Source organism: Lycium ferocissimum, unplaced genomic scaffold (genome assembly GCF_029784015.1).
Source record: "Lycium ferocissimum isolate CSIRO_LF1 unplaced genomic scaffold, AGI_CSIRO_Lferr_CH_V1 ctg13882, whole genome shotgun sequence".
NCBI lineage: Eukaryota > Viridiplantae > Streptophyta > Magnoliopsida > Solanales > Solanaceae > Lycium > Lycium ferocissimum.
This window is the reverse complement of record NW_026715134.1, coordinates 1-18255: the sequence shown is the minus strand read 5'-3', so window position 1 is coordinate 18255 and position 18255 is coordinate 1. Positions and strand designations below refer to the sequence as shown.

Sequence of the window (18255 nt, the reverse complement as noted above, 5' to 3'; positions counted from 1 at the left end):
TAAGGGATATTAGGTTGCTCGTAAAGTTAAAGTATCAAAGTAACCTTTTTGTTTTTTAATGTATCAAAGTAACTTTTCGACTTAGAGTGCAATTTATTTGTATTCCCTAAGAATCAAAAATTTGTTTTTTCTCTTCCTTAATTCCATGCACGATCAAACATAATCACATAAATTAACACGGACTAAATAGCCCGTTTCTAAAGTATAAGGTTGAAACCACTTTTTTTTTTTGTTTAATTTATAATTATACAATAAAGCAAATCTCCAGCAAAATCGGAAAAAGAGAAAAAGAAAATTACAAAAGAAAGGGATTAAAAATTGAAATCAAGCTTCAATTTTCCTTTTTACCCTTCATGAAATAATTTCTAGTCGCACAAAATTCTATAGTTTATTTTAGATCACAAGTTGCAAAAATCTTCATTTATTTCTTAAACTCTATGTCCAGTCAAACAACCTCATATATATATATTTTTTTTAATGTTTCCTCATTCTTTCATTCCTCTTATTTTACTCTAATTTTACTTTTCTTACACAGGCTTGAAGGTAAAGTACCATTATAACTGGTGGAGCTAGTGGCATATAAGCAGCAACAGCTAGACTTATTGTTCAAACTGCTGACATTCAGGACAACCTCGCAACATCCGTAGTACAAGAAATTGGGACAGAAGACACAGCTTTTATCCATTGCAATGTCGGGATTGAATCGGACGTTCAAAACGTAGTACATGCAACAATTGAAAAGTTTGGTAAGCTCGACATATTGTTCAGTAACGCTGGTATAGCATGTAAGCCAATTTCTAGCATCTTAGAGGTAGATTACTGATATGTTCGTGAGACTGATGTAAGGACCAGGTTCTATCGACTGTAGGGGTTGCAGGAGGCAGCCTATATATAAAGGGTCTGATTATTACAGGAGTAGTTTAGGATCTTTTGCAGCCTATATATACGTGACTTTCCTTTTTGAATAATTTTCTTCCTCTTGAGGGTTTCCACGTTAAAATTGTTTGTTCTTCTTTCGTTATTATTGCTCGAATTTGCATTGTCTTCATAACAATTACGACATAATCAAGAACGAGTTTGATGTAAATGTTGCTGGCACCTTCTTTTGCGCGAAACATGCTGCTAGAGTGATGATTCCAGTCTAAGAGAGGAGTCATTGTTTTCAGTGCAAGTATCCTGACAGCAATTTATGGTGATTTGCCACACTTATACGGCCACAAAGAATGTAATTTTGGGACTTGCCAAGAACCTGAGGGTCGAATTAGGAAAGTATGGAATAAGAGTTAATTGTGTTTCTCCTTGTGGAATTGGCACACCAATGGCGTTAAATGTAATGCATTTGATAGACAAATGGCTGAGAAGAAACTTGCAGAAGGGGGAAATTTGAAAGGAGCTTTACTGGATGGAGTGGTAAAGGCAGTGTACTTGGCATGTGATCATTGCAATTAGAGCCCGGCGCCTAAATGACACTTTTTTGGACCAAAAATTCCAAAAAGGGTTATGAAATTTGTGATAGACCAAAATAGATTAATCATGAAATGCTACATGATTTACTCATTTCTTAATGATCCCATCCATGATTTCCGTCTACGAATTTAAAAAATAAAACATTACAAGGTAAATCGTGTATCGCTACACGATTTGCCCTTTAGTATTTTTTGTTTTCCCCCTTTTAATCGTGCACCTTTGCACGAGTTGCCACTGCAAGTTTTTGCTAATAACATTGAAACAACAATTTTAGACGGGGATAAATGCTGGCCGAGACTTGTGGAGGTACATATAGTTACTTAGAGCCCGTTTGGATTGGCTTATAAGTTGCTTATAAACTGTTTTCAGCTTTTTTGAGTGTTTAGCTGACCAGCTTAAAGTCATTTTATGCTTAAAATAAGCTCAAAAAATAATTGGGCCCATTTGACTTATCTAAAAGCGAACTTATAAAGTTTAAAACAAATTTATAAACCAAAAAAAATAAGTTAGACTACCCCAACTTATTTTTTTTAGCTTATAAGCTGCAAACAGCTTATAGGCATAAGCCCATCCAAACAGGCTCTTAGTAGGATTTTTTATTCTTTTCATTTTTATTTTGATAACCAGTTGTACTTTTTGAACACGTTTTTTCACTTTTAGTCAATGTAAAGTGATTGCACTGTAAAGTCCCATTTCTTCACTTTCTTTTGTTATTTTTATTTGAACCAAATGGCATCTCTCATGAAAAACCAAAAATAATCATGAAAAAAAAAATACTAAAGGGCAAATCGTGTAGCAACACACGATTTACCTTGTAATTTTTTTTTTTTTTTTCAAAATTCATAGACAAAAACCTTAGACAGGATCATTAAGAAATGAATAAATCATGTAACATTCCATGATTAATCCATTTTGGTCTACCACAAATCCCACAAAAAAAGTGCCATTTACGCGCTGTACTCATTGCAATTATGTGAGTGGTTTGAACCTAATTCTTGATGGTGGTTATAGCACCACTAATGTGGCTATAACAGAGGCCTACCAGAAAATATTTTTCACCAACTTCTCATAAATCCACCAATTAAGCAGTGTAATATTCTTTTTGTTAGGGATGGCTAGGTGGGTTTTAGAGTAGGTATTTGACAGGTTATTGGAAGTGGGACTTTGGGAAAAGCAAATCTGACTTTTTTAATGGTAATGGGTATCTCTTCTTATATTAAAGAGCTCTGCACTGAATCAACTCTCTCAAAAGTTTAAATACCGGCTTCTGCATCCAAATATTTAATCAAATTTACAAAGTATCCAATGTGCAAGTAATAGTAATCCAAATCGGATGAATCATAATTGGTACTTAATGAGCCACTACCTACCAAGCGAATCCCAAGTTTCAGATAGTTGCTATAACAAAATTAAGCATAATTGTATATATATCATATAAATCAAAGTAGACTTGTCAGCACATCATCCAAACAACGGGCAATTTTAGACTTTTTCATATATTTTGATTCGGCAAGATGGAATATGAAATAGTGAAAAGCCGACAACTTGAGTGACCATTTGGGGAATGAACTCCCTTAAAATCACTAGATCGCTTCCACCTCCCACGGTAGCACAAGTTCATTCCGTCAATGAAACTGCTTCTAGATTAATTGGGGGTTTTCCCCTTATAATTTGTAATTGCCTCCCTTCAATTTGTTCTCACTTTTTTATGAGGAAGGTATAAAACAAAGTGAAATGGTAATCTTGTAGCTATCCAAACAATGCATGGATATAATCAAACTATGCTGCAAGTATTAAGAAACACCTGAAACCTTGCTTTCTTATTTTACAAGACTTGAGGATCCAGCCCTGAAATTAACATGGTTATGGATTGCGAAAGGCTTTGTGTGAAACATAAAGCTTTTCTTCAGTATTTGCCGTTGACTTTGAGTGAGCAAGCACCTTCTTCTACTGCTCGCCTATCTTTCACATAAAACCCTCTACAACCCACAACCATGCAAAATGTTGAAAAATAAAGATAGCATGTTTCCAGATATTTTGCATAATACATGTAGTTTAGTCCACACGCTTGGACAATGTTCTACATATTGGAACAGACTTATGCTTAAATAGGGATACAAGATGATTCCTCACCAATTATCAAGGCATATAAAGGCAATGCCATCTTGCAATTTAACAAATAAATGGAGAATAGCTACACAAATATTAACCGTAATTAACTCCCAAAAGATATTTTAAAGACAATAATAAAGAAAACACAAGCATAGTTCCAAAAAGACATATTAAAATACTTAATCCTAAGTTTAGATGTGAGCACACTAAATTCTTGCATCAAAGGCATTAGATATAAAGCAAGCTGTCACTCTCCTTTGATATTCCAATGAACAAATAACAAGATGCAGCCTCAACAAGTGCCCACTTGATGCCTTATAGCTAATCCAAACACTGCATGGATACACACCAACTATGTTGCAAATATTAAGAAACACCTGAAACCTTGCTTTCTTATTTTACAACACTTGGGACAAGAAAAATCTAGTCCTGAAATTAACATGGTTATGGATTGCAGAAGGATTTGTGTGAAACATAAAGCTTTTCTCCATTGCTTGTCACTGAACTTGAGTATTGCTTCCATCAAAAGAGCAAGTATTTTCTTCTATTTCTAGCTTGTGTTTCACATAAAACCCTCTGCAACCCACCAACATGCAAAATGTTGAAAAAATAAAGAAAGCAAATTCCAGATATTTTGCATAATACATGCAATTAGTCCACATATGCTTACACAACATTCTACAAGTTGGAACAGACACTTCAACTTTTACAAAATAAGAAATTACTACATATTTATGAAATTTGAAGTTCAAATCTTTAATAGAGAAAAGGTTGATGGATGGCACAGTCAAATTTGGCTTAAATTTTGCATAGAAAATTTTATATATGATCACGCACGAATATTTTTGTATCCTTAATAGGACTACATGAGGACTCGTTACCAATTATCAAGGCATATAAAGGCAATGACATCTGCAATTTAACAAAAATATGGAGAATAGCTACACAAATATTAACACTAAATAACTCCAAAAGATATTTTAAAGACAAAAATAAAGAAAACACAAGCATGGTTCCAAAAAGATAATTCTAAACACTTAATACCTTAGTCTAGATGCGAGCACACAAAATTCTGGCATCAAAGGCATCAGATAGCAAGCATGTTGTCACTTTGCTATGAGATTCTACCGGACAAATAACAAGATGCAACCTCAACAAGTATAAGCTTGATACATTGTAGCAAATTTAAACAGCACATGGATATACTCGGACTATGCTGCAAATACTAAGAAACATCTAAAACCTTGCTTTCTTATTTCACAACACTTGCCTAGTGTTTCACATAAAACGCTCCGCAACCCACAACCACCCAAAATGTTGAAAAATAAAGAAAGCAAGCTCTGGATATTTTGCATAATACACGACGTTTAATACGCACACGCTCACACAATTTTCTACATCAATTGGACAAACACTTCCAACTTTTACACAATGAGAAAAAATATACATGTTGGAGTTCAACAAATCCATTGAAGAGAAAGTTGGTGGATTGCATAGTCAAATTTAGCTTAAATTTTGCATAGAGAAATTTATATATGATCATGCACAAATACTTTTGTATCCTTGCAGGACTACAACTACAACTACAATTGGACTCCTCTCCAATAATCAAGGAATAGAAACGCAATCACATCTAGCAATTTAACATAACTATGGAAAATAGCTACACAAATATTAATACTAGTAAATAACTCTAATCCAAACAATGCATGGATATACTCCAACTATGCTACAAACATTAAACAAACATCTAAAGCCTTGCTTTCTTATTCTACAACACTCGAGGACAAGAATATTCTAGTCCCAAAATTAACATGGTTATGGATTGCTGAGGGTTTCATGTAAAACATAAAGCTTTTCTTCAATGTTTGTCGATGACCCATGTGTATTGCTTCAATCAAAAGAGCAACTATCTTCTTATATTGCTAGCCTGTGTTTCACATAAAACACCCAGCAACCCACAACCATGCTAAATGTTGAAAAATAAAGAAAGCAAGTTCCAAATGGTTTGCATAACACATGTAGCTTAGTTCTCACATCTCAAACAATCTCTATTCTATATATATCATGCAATTTGGAGTTCTACCAATCCTTTTTTTTAATAAGGTAACATATTTGGAGTTCTACAATTCTTTAGCAAAAAAAAAAATTGTTTTATATCACAACCAGATCTTGCATATAAAAACTAATAACTGATCACATAATAAATATTTTGGCATTTAATAGGACTATATAGGAGGATTCATCACCAGTTAACAGAGGCAGATCTATAAAATTATGTGTAAATATTTACTAAAGTTACAATAAACAATATATACGAACAAATAACTTTATAAAAATATTATAGTTAATGCTAAGAACCTTAAAAATTGAACCCATAGAGTTTAAGTTATAGATCTGCCTCTGAAATTAAGGTGGCCATAAAAAAAAATCAGATCAACCAATTTAGTAAAGTATGGTGTATATTACAAAAATACTAACAGTAAAAACTGTAAACTCAGATATATTAATAACCAAGATGTAAAATTATTCACTTGTATTGAAAACCAAACAAAGACTTAACATAGTGCTCTATATAATGAAAATGAAAAATAACTTAAAGAAAAATTGAAACATACCAATATGCGGCGGCCAAGTGAAATTTAGGGTTATGAGGGCTTCAGGTATAAGAGTGGAGCTTTTATAGAGCAGAATAGGTCCTTGCACTTTTGAAGAATTTGCTAATTTACCTCTCAAAGCTATTTATTTGTCAATTAGCGCTTCTTCACTTTTGGCTTAACATATTATATCCCCTTAAAATTAGTATTAAGTGTCAGTTTGACACTTCAACTTTTTTTAATGATTATTCAGACTTTGTCTCCTGAACATCTCATGTTCACGTGACAAATCATGTGTTTTAACGCTTACATTTGCGTATGTGAAAAGTTTGTAGTATTGGTACTTGTGCTTAATAGTATACATCTCATATGAATAAAACTGATAATATCAGTAGCAAAGTAGACTAGTCAGCACAACATCCGAACACAGGTGCACGTTTTAGACCCTTTTTATATTTTTTTTTTGATGTTTTAACATTTTAAATGATTTGTTAGGTGATATCTTTCATCTGTTCAAGTCTTGGTGGATAAAAACTGGTACTTGTGCTGATGAGAGATGACAGGTATCGGTGGAATTAGTCTGAGTTGTGCACGCCATAATTGTTAAATAAAACACCGGCTCACAGTTGAGACCTGTCTATCAAAATTTATGTATAAAATCAGCTGTTTACCGTCCCTAGAGTATACCCGTGTTCCTACAACAATGAGGTACTTGTGCTATCATAAGGTTTTTTTTTTTCAATGTATTTTCTTGAACAAAGGTTGTCTCAGAAAAAAACAAATCCTCTTCTTACACCTTGTAGGATATTGTGAATTCGCGTGCATTTAACTTTGTACTTCTTGCTGCTATGAGGTAAATGTCACTGCCAATTGTATTAAATAATTGGTTAATAATGTGCGACTGAGTAAGAGCTGGGTGCAAATCACAAAGAGCTTTGCTCCTTTTAGCCTTCCACCGGGAGGATCAAAAATTCAGTTTTCATTATCCAAAATGTGTAGTGCTTTTGTGGTCTTACAATTTGATTATATTTGACATTAGCTGATAGCTTCATTTGCTATATTAAAGAAAAAGTTGAATCAAGAGAATGTATTGCTGGTTGGTTTCATGTGTATTATTAATAGTTACCAGACCATAGGGAGTGTTCCAAAACTTTAATGTTTTTTCTTATGGCTATGGGCTCAATATCCTGTTTAATGACGATTTCTTTTTTGGTACCTTTATCTGTAAGTTGTTGGTTTTAATTTACCTCAGATTAAAGTAGAAAAATAAAGTGAAGAATGTTGTAACAATGTAACTTTATTGAAGAAAGTAGTAACTTTATCAAAAGAAAATTGAACTTTATTTATAGGAAAAAAGAACTTATTAATCCACTAACTGTGGACTAGTTTTCACATAGCATTAGGTCCTCCAAGAACAATTGAACAAAATTGGATTCCTCTTTGGATAATAAGTGTCACGACCCAACCCCGTAAGCCGTGACTAGTGCCCGAGCTGGGCACTCATACGCGCCCATTAACCATAATCGTCCTACTAACAGCATAAGCATAGGCGAAGGTAAGTCATCGTCCCAAAGCTGACATATATATATATATATACATATATACATAACGCACGTAAGCCGGTAAGGCTATCAAAACATAAGAACACAAACCATACGAACACAAGCATATGAACTTGCCCACAACCCACACGTATATGTCTACGGACCTCTAAGGTCATAACGTAACCATATGACAGGACAGGGCCCCGCCGTACCCGTGAACAAACATATATACAAATAACAGAAGTGTCTGTACCAAAAATGCAGGCTCCGGATCAAAGGAGCACCCCAAACCGCGGAATAGATGTCCTAGGCTGACGGACCACCAGAATGTGTACCTGCACCTGCGCGGCATGAAACGCAGCCCCCGAAGAAAGGGGGTCAGTACGGAATATGTACTGAGTATGTAAACGGAAAGACGATGAGCAGGATCATAATCGCAATAGGGGTTACGGGAACAAGTGTAATAACCGGATAACCAACTCGCCTTTTGAAGTACTTATCATGCATATACATATGTCGATAAGTAAAATCATATCATAATCATATCATTATGTCATCGTACATAATTACCATACCCTACCTCTACACGAGGGACTCGGTGAGTAAATCATCATACGCTTCGTCATTTATCGGAATCATATGCGAATTACGGAAAACATGTATAAGAAGAATCGGATGCGGTACCTTACGAACATAATTCATGCATATCAAAAAAACATATATCATATGCGGTCCATAATGGGACCGGCGGACGGAACGTGGTCGCCCTCCACCGCGGGGGCGCCACAACTCATCATACTTCGAAGTTTTGCATATCTCCGAACACGTCCTCCGAATCACATCATAATTCAGATCTCATCATACTTCGTATCATATCATATATCAAAACTCATCATACTTCGGAAAACTCATCATACTTCGGAATATGTCAAATGCGCACGATACATACCGGCCCGGGACTCGGCGAAGGAATTAACAATAATGTGCACGAGCAGAATCGTGGGAATTATATGCAACTTAAAACATTTATAACCATATGCAATGTAAACATTTACAAAAACTTAACAAATTAATCAAACAAATCATTATTTACAAATTAGGACAATAGTTCAATCACGTTTCTTCCGAATGCCACTCGGGCACATATCAAACCGAACTTTAAAGATCCTAACTTCGCATCGGAATCATGTACATAACAACTCTCACTTCGGACTCGTTACGTAAGTAAGTAATCATACTCGGGGTTAAAACGATAATCGCATTAAGTCTTTTTTCGGAAAATAGTTGGGTCTAGGCATGGAAAAGTCTCGGGGGCCCACGGATAGGTGCCAAACAACATCCGAGCCCGCCTATGGAGGTCGGGGATGTTATTCATTATGGAACATCCTATGAGCGTTCCGGAGCGATCAGAAAGCCCGTTTATGAAAGTTACGGGTGTTCGTAGTTGCGGGATCTTCAAAAACAAAGTTATTCATGTAACACTTGAAAAATCCAATCATATAAAGACATAAGAACTCTAGTCCGACTACATCAAGGGGGTCAACTTTAAGAGAAGATTAAGAAAGCGTATACAAGCTCGGATCGTAAGAATAGAATCACCCCAGGCTCGTATCATAACCTACTTAACACTAGGACATGCCAAAAGAAAGAAAGGTAAGCTCCACATACCTCGTTTGCTTCCTTAGCTAATCCAAACTCGGCCTCGGCTCCCCAAGGTCTACACAACGTCAATAAGTATCAACCATTAGCTATAAGCATTTAGGAATTCAATTCCAAACTATTACTCAATTCTACGAGAAATTTGGCGGCACATCTCCCCGTCTGAATACAACACCCCGAGGATTCAACTCGGCCAATTTGTCAACAACAATACCAACAACCATTCTAACGACATTCAAACACACTTTAGACAATTCGCACAACATTCCAAATGGCCAAACCAACTTACTACATCACCGAAACTTTCCAATTTCCATAGGACGACATCGACACGTTTCTTCCTTCCAAATTCATAAACTGTATCGACAATCCACACATTAACAACATTATCCTCACAAATTCAAGAAACTATAATAAGATCACATTAAGCTTCAAATCAGCCCACACGGTTTTTAACTTCAACTTGGATTATTAACCTTCATTTTACATCATAAAATTCATAACGACGACAACCAAAATACTAGATAACATTAATTCATCTCTTGCATACCAAACAGCCCCTAATCACGGCCCAACACCAACATATATAATCTCATGAGTTTCATTCATTTTCTACACACTATAACAACACACAAACATGCTAAATGCATTTAACTAATCACTCCTCCTACACAACACATATCACACGGCCACCACACTCATTCACACGGTTCAACTTCCACATCCATATTTTCATGAATTTCATTCATTTCCACCTACTATAACATGCACAAACCATTCATGACATATAAAAGAGAAGATTGAATCATACCCCTTTCACTTTGTTCTTCAAGTTGGCTATGCTTTGCACCTTGAACCAACACTTGTTCTTACTACTCCAACGACTTCACCACGTTGTTATGCACCTTCTAAGGAGTGGAATTGCTAGAGAGAATTATTTTTGATCAATGTTTTTCCTTGAGCTTGCTCGGCTAGGGAGGGGCCGAATGGCTCTCTCTCTCTCTTTCTCAAAGTTTCTTGAAATTTCTTATGTTGGAAGATGAAGAATATGATCCTTTATCATCTTAATATACACATATAATAGGCATCCATGTGGCCATGGCCCACACCTCATGTGGCCGGCCACATGGCCTCATTTTTCATGAAATTTCAACTTTTTAAAATTAACTTTTGGCCCCCAAATTTTTCATGAGATGTCTAACTTTCCATAATCCACTTTTACCCCAAATTCCTTAATATTTCATGCCAATAAAATGATAAACAACTCATGCCCGGAAATACGTCGTGGTTAAAAAAATCTTTACTTCGTGTCCCAAAATCACCTTGTCCTCAACATATCATAATTAGCTCGGATTATCCCGACGTACAAAATACGGGATATAACATCCTTCCCCCCTTTAGAACATTCGTCCTCGAATGTTCAACTAATCTTACGAGGTCTTATAAGAATCTCGGGGTTGCCTTTATTACTATAGTTTGCAATCTCAACTATCGCTTACTCCTTCTTCTCCATTTTCTCTTCAGCTTTTCAAATCCTCACTCCTCTGTTATTATTCCACACGCCACGTCTTCGGTACGCAACCTTCTTACCTTACGAACAATACAATAAAGTTCAACACATTTCCGGTTAAACTTTTCCTTTTACCAAATCTTATTACGCCTTTCATGGGTGATGTCTTCAAGTATTTCCACTTGTGAAATTCACTCTCCCTTGGTAGCCCGCTAGTTCTGATCGCCTTGCTTGTTTCATCTTATAATCCTCTTTTACTCAGCTTATAACGCCCTAGGCACATCGTCTCGTGTCACCTCTTTATCTCTAATTCAAACCCTTCTGTTATCTCTTTGCCCAGATCCTGCTCCCAACCTTCCGATTACACATGACGTTGTCATCTTTTGTAAACACACGAAGGTGCCCAAATTAGCCCAAGACGTATCTTAACGTCGCTTTACTAACCCTTGTGTCCTACCTTGTCTTCCCTTTTCTCGTCTTACAACCGGTGTCAGGGTAGGTTCTTGGTCCACCCATAGCCATGTTCTATTCGGCCTTAGTATTACTCTACCTCGAAAATTTTTCTTAACCCGTCTTTACATCCTTCCTTAACGTATTCGGGACCTCGTAACTATCTCGTCCTTACCGAATTCAAACTTTCCTCATTAACCGTTCGCTCGATCTCATTCTTAGCATATGGATGTTCATAGATAACATAGTCACTCTTGTGCGACTTATATAAAGCGTTTTCAATCTTGGTTACGGTCTTTTTTTTTTTTTTTTTCTAGTTCACTCTGCCCCACATACTCCTTCCGTACTAACGTTCGCTAGTAGCCTGTTTTGTCATGCTTCTTTCCTTCCTTTTCATACTTTTTGCTTTAGGGTTTGCTATCATTGGCAAACAATTCCGTTGCCTATATCTTAACCTCTAATCCCGCACAGTGGCGTTATCTTTCACAATGCTTCCGTAAGTTGCTTGTCATTTCCCTTGGTCGTATTCATTCCCTCCTGTAAGCATTCACTTTCTAAGGTCATACCATTTAGGATCTTCCACGATTAATTCCCGGTACTATCTCAATTACCCTCCTAACTTCAACCTCTTTTGCCAGCTTTCGGATCTTATTGACTCGCCTCGGCTGGGAGCTTACCCGTAGCCCCAGCATCCTATCCAGGATATCGTAGTGTCGATTGTCTCCATTTTACATTTGCATGCCTCGCACTCGCTTCCCCCCTTTAGGGGTGTACTTATACTATTACCCGATTATACTTTGCCCTATGTCTATATTTCCAATTTCAATCCGGCGGTATTTTGATTCCGATGTTTTGATCCTCTGACCTCCCATCTACTCACTTTCTTCCCCTTTCACATATTGTTGCATTCGAACTTTCCAGGCTTAACCTGTGGTAAAAACAACATCAGCTTGCCTTATAACATTTGTGCCATCTATATACTGTTTCTCACTTACGCTTCGTTACCCTGTCCACTTAATGCCTTCTCTATATCGCCACGTTGGTTGCCGGAATACACATATCTGCTAATAAGACTAGGTATGGGACATTATACACACACGTAGGCATATAGTGCTACCGCCTCGCTTACAAAATATTTCCAACGACTATTCAAACTCACCCTAACTCCAAAGCTGTGATGCATTTTCTTTCTCTTTACCGGTCTAATCTGCCTCGTCCTATGCGACCATTTAAGGTCCCTGCCCACTCCACACTCTAATTTCCTTTGGATTACTCTAGCTTCTCATTTGCCTCTTACGCCTGAATTTGTGAGACTTTCAGAAAACTTCCCAGGGGGTCACCCATCCCCGAATTTCTCTCACTCCCGCACGCTTAACCTCGGAACTCTGATGAAATATGACGCTCTAACGCTCGTCTGATAGTGTTCACCTCACCGTATGACCCTCAGCACACAACCTAGAGTAAGTTGGAGTCCTAACAAATTTCAAACGCTCTCCTAACACAATTACTATTTTACCCTTTTCAATCCTCTGTATTCACTTTTCGCCTACGAATACAACTACCTTCCGTCCTCGACTTCCAGATTCACTATAGTGGTAAACACATCTTAATCATCGTGACTTATAAATACTGTGGCCATCGGCCCCTAAATTTCTGCTTGCCGCTATTAAATAACAATCATACAGCATATACACATACACAGAACAGATTCCAATAAGGACTCATATACCTGTGGACGATCGGTCTCCAACCTGATCTGGTGGGATATAGGGTGAAGTGTACTCCTCATCGTCATCACCCTCGTCTGAATCTGAGGAATATGGATAGCCCGGCAACTCCTGGTTCACCGACGGCCAGGATAAGGGGCTAGAATAGTCAGTAACGCTCACTGAGGAGGCTGGTCTAACATAGTGCTCCACCATAGGAGCAACTGGTACAATCTCTGGAAGCTCCTCCCCCGGTGCCCCCGCCCCATACTCGGACGGGTCCGTATCATAGCTGTGCTTTGAGGGGGTCCTCCTCACTGGGGGTCGAGGACTCCGGAGGGATCGTCGCGGGATCCTCTGAGGGGTCCGTCTCGATAGAGTAACTGGGGCTCCTCCTGCTGGGCCCCGGAGCCTGAGGTCCTGAGGATACTCTGTGGCCTTGTTAGCACCCCCATCATCGAAGCCGGTCTCTTCGTCTCCCCGTCAATGCACCTACTGTGGGAAGAAGGTGTCAGAAGTGGTCTTCCCTAAACTCTGGCTCTATTGCACGATCTAAGATAGAAGAAAGGTCACTGATTCCTAAATGCCCCGCAGCCTCTTGTTTATAAGTGTGGCCGGCTTCACACCATAAATAAGACTCTGCCGGACACGGTCTGTAGACATTCCGAGGACGAACCGCTCTGATACCACTTTCTGTCACGACCCAACCCCGTAGGCCGTGACTAGTGCCCGAGCTGGGCACTCATACGCACCCATTAACCATAATCGTCCTACTAACAGCATAAGCATAGGCGAAGGTAAGTCATCGTCCCAAAGCTGACATATATATATATATATACATATATACATAACGCACGTAAGCCGGTAAGGCTATCAAAACATAAGAACACAAACCATACGAACACAACTGTACAGAACTCGCCCACAACCCACACGTATATGTCTACAGACCTCTAAGAGTCATAACAGAACCATATGACGGGACAGGGCCCCGCCGTACCCGTGAACAAACATATATACAAATAACAGAAGTGTCTGTACCAAAAATGCAGGCTCCGGATCAAAGGAGCACCCCAAACCGCGGAATAGATGTCTGGGGTCGACGGACCACCGGAATGTGTGCACGCACTGCGCGGCATGAAAACGCGGCCCGAAGAAAGGGGGTCAGTACGGAATATGTACTGAGTATGTAAAGCAGGAAAGACAGTAGACAGGATCATAATCGCAATAGGGGTTACAGGAACAAGTGTAATAACCAGATAACCAACTCGCCTTTTGAAGTACTTATCATGCATATACATATGTCAGTAAGTAAAATCATATCATAATCATATCATTATGTCATCGTACATAATTACCATACCCGGCCCTCTAATGAGGGACTCGGTGAGTAAAATCATCATACGCCTGTCATTTATCGGAATCATATACGAATTACAGAAAACATGTATAAGAATCAGAATGCCAGAGTACTTACTTTTGAACATAATTCATGCATATCAAAAAAACATATATCATATGCGGTCCATAATGGGACCCGGCGGACGGAACGTGGTCGCCCCTCCTGCCTTGGGCGCCACAACTCATCATACTTCGGAAGTTTTGCATATCTCCGAACACATCCTCCGAATCACATCATAATTCAGATCTCATCATACTTCGTATCATATCATATATCAAAACTCATCATACTTCGGAAAACTCATCATACTTCGGAATATGTCAAATGCGCACGATACATACCGACGGGACTCGGCGAAGGAATTAACAATAATGTGCGCGAGCGAATCGTGGAATTATATGCAACTTAAAACATTTATAACCATATGCAATGTAAACATTTACAAAAACTTAACAAATTAATCAAACAAATCATTATTTACAAATTAGGACAATAGTTCAATCACGTTTCTTCCGAATGCCACTCGGGCACATATCAAACCGAACTTTAAAGATCCTAACTTCGCATCGGAATCATGTACATAACAACTCTCACTTCAGACTCGTTACGTAAGTAAGTAATCATACTCGGGGGTTAAAACGATAATCGCATTAAGTCTTTTTCGGAAAATAGTTAGGTCTAGGCATGGAAAAGTCTCGGGGGCCCACGGATAGGTGCCAAACAACATCCGAGCCCGCCTATGGAGGTTGGGGATGTTATTCATTATGGAACATCCTATGAGCGTTCCGGAGCGATCCGAGCCCGTTTATGAAAGTTACGGGTGTTCGTAGTTGCGGGATCTTCAAAAACAAAGTTATTCATGTAACACTTGAAAAATCCAATCATATAAAGACATAAGAACTCTAGTCCGACTACATCAAGGGGGTCAACTTTAAGAGAAGATTAAGAAGCGTATACAAGCTCGGATCGTAAGAATAGAATCACCCCGAGGCTCGTATCATAACCTACTTAACACTAGGACATGCCAAAAGAAAGAAAGGTAAGCTCCACATACCTCGTTTGCTTCCTTAGCTAATCCAAACTCAGGCCTCGGCTCCCCAAGGTCTACACAACGTCAATAAGTATCAACCATTAGCTATAAGCATTTAGGAATTCAATTCCAAACTATTACTCAATTCTACAGAAATTTGGGCAGCACCTCCCCTGTAAATACAACACCCCGAGAATTCAACTCGGCCAATTTGTCAACAACAATACCAACAACCATTCTAACGACATTCAAACACACTTTAGACAATTCGCACAACATTCCAAATGGCCAAACCAACTTACTACATCACCGAAACTTTCCAATTTCCATAGAGACGACATCAACACGTTTCTTCCTTCCAAATTCATAAACTGTATCGACAATCCACACATTAACAACATTATCCTCACAAATTCAAGAAACTATAATAAGATCACATTAAGCTTCAAATCAGCCCACACGGTTTTTAACTTCAACTTGGATTATTAACCTTCATTTTACATCATAAAATTCATAACGACGACAACAAAATACTAGATAACATTAATTCATCTCTTGCATACCAAACAGCCCCTAATCACGGCCCAACACCAACATATATAATCTCATGAGTTTCATTCATTTTCTACACACTATAACACACACAAACATGCTAAATGCATTTAACTAATCACTCCTCCTACGTAACACATATCACCACGGCCACCACACTCACTCACACCTGTTCAACTTCCACATCCATATTTTCATGAATTTCATTCATTTCCACCTACTATAACATGCACAAACCATTCATGACATATAAAGAGAAGATTGAATCATACCCCTTTCACTTTGTTCTTCAAGTTAGCTATGCTTTGCACCTTGAACCAACACTTGTTCTTACTACTCCAACGACTTCACACGTTGTCATTAGCACACTTCAAGGAGTGGAATTGCTAGAGAGAGATTATTTTTGATCAATGTTTTTCCTTGAGCTTGCTCGGTAGGGAGGGGCCGAATGGCTCTCTCTCTCTTTCTCAAAGTTTCTTGAAATTTCTTATGTTGGAAGATGAAGAATATGATCCTTTATCATCTTAATATACACATATAATAGGCATCCATGTGGCCATGACCCACACCTCATGTGGCTGGCCACATGGCCTCATTTTTCATGAAATTTCAACTTTTTAAAATTAACTTTTGGCCCCCAAATTTTTCATGAGATGTCTAACTTTCCATAATCCACTTTTACCCCAAATTCATTAATATTTCATGCCAATAAAATGATAAACAACTCATGCCCGGAAATACGTCGTGGTTAAAAAAATCTCTACTTCGTGTCCCAAAATCACCTTGTCCTCAACATATCATAATTAGCTCGGATTATCCCGACGTACAAAATACGGGATATAACAATAAGGGTCTTTTATCAAATACGACTAAGCTGGAAATATTCAGGAATAGAGACACTATGTTTGGTGTTTTTTTCTCTGTCCAACTCATGTGAATTTGATATACTTTTTTGGACTTATCATGTTGTTTAGCAGATACTTGGCAAGCGATACATTTTGGTTGGTACTACTCCATATGAAATATTTCAGATACTAGTATTATCTATTTTAGTTCTTGTAAGTTGTAATCTATTACAGAGTTTCACATAAGTATCCCAAACGCTCGGCTTATAGATGTTCGTTTATACTTTAAAAATGGTTTAACACAAATAATTCTAAAAGTTGCATGATTGCAATTTGCGACCTATTAATTTTGTTCTGATTTCATTTTGAGGACTCAAAGTATTTTCTGTTGGCTTCGGCGATTCAATCCGACATTTCATTTCCCCCTTCATCATTTGATTTTTTGCATATAAGAGCGATTTGCAAAAGGAGTACAGTGCAATAACAAGCAATTTGTGATCAATAAAAAGTACCACTGGAACTTGATGTTGAATAGAGAAGTCATCATGCTGCATATAGTTTTGTCTTATACTTGTGATTTCTGTGACCTGTGCATCTTTTCTTATTTGGAAGGAGTATAGAACCATAAGCACTTCTCTTATTTTCATATCACGCTAAATAGAGCTCTCTGACTGTGTGGTGCTTAAGAAAAAGTGAAAAACAAACACCCCAACAGGCCAACACTGTGCTGCAGGAAGTTAAACGTCATTGCTAGTTGTATTGAATTTAATTGGTTAATTATATGTAACTAAGAGCCCGTTTGGATTGGCTTATAAGTTGGCTTATAAGCTGTTTTCAGCTTTTTTGAGTGTTTGGGTGGCCAGCTTAAAGTCATTTTGTGCTTAAAATAAGCTCAAAAAAATAATTGGACCCATTTAACTTAGTTTATCTAAAGCGAACATAAGTTCGAAAACGAACATAAGCCAAAAAAAATAAGTTGGACTACCCCAACTTATTTTTTTCAGCCTTATAAGGCTTGACAGCCTTTAAGCCTATAAAGCCAATCCAAACGGGCTCTAAGTAAGAGGTGAGTACACAACTTCCAAAGAGTTGTACATCCTTTAGTCTCCCGAGGATCAAAATTCAAAAGGTTCGATTTTCATCAACCAAAGCATGTATTGCTTTTGCATTTATACAATTTGATTTTTGATATATTGTAATAGCTTTTATTTGCCATATTTCAATGGTTGAGTTTTGAATTACCTTTTTTTTTTTTTTTGTTCAACATAATAAAACTATTGTTGGGATTGAAATAATCAGAGCGTCATGCGAAAGCTAATAATTGCAACCTCAAGCGATGATAAATCAAACGACAAAGAAAAACATACTAAAAAGGCATAAT

At 37.6% G+C, this 18255-nt stretch overlaps 1 long non-coding RNA gene and 1 pseudogene across 1 annotated transcript; one reads left to right on the top strand and one right to left on the bottom strand.

Annotated features, from left to right (window-relative positions):
* Positions 1–535: 535 nt before the first annotated feature.
* On the top strand, positions 536–2881 carry LOC132042178 (short chain aldehyde dehydrogenase 1-like; annotated as a pseudogene).
* A 256-nt stretch (positions 2882–3137) lies between these two features.
* On the bottom strand, positions 3138–6366 carry LOC132042179 (uncharacterized). The gene is made up of 2 exons (XR_009411380.1): positions 6198–6366; positions 3138–4155 (listed from the first exon to the last, which is right to left on the bottom strand). It is a non-coding gene; the product is annotated as an uncharacterized LOC132042179 (long non-coding RNA).
* Between the last annotated feature and the right edge of the window lie 11889 nt (positions 6367–18255).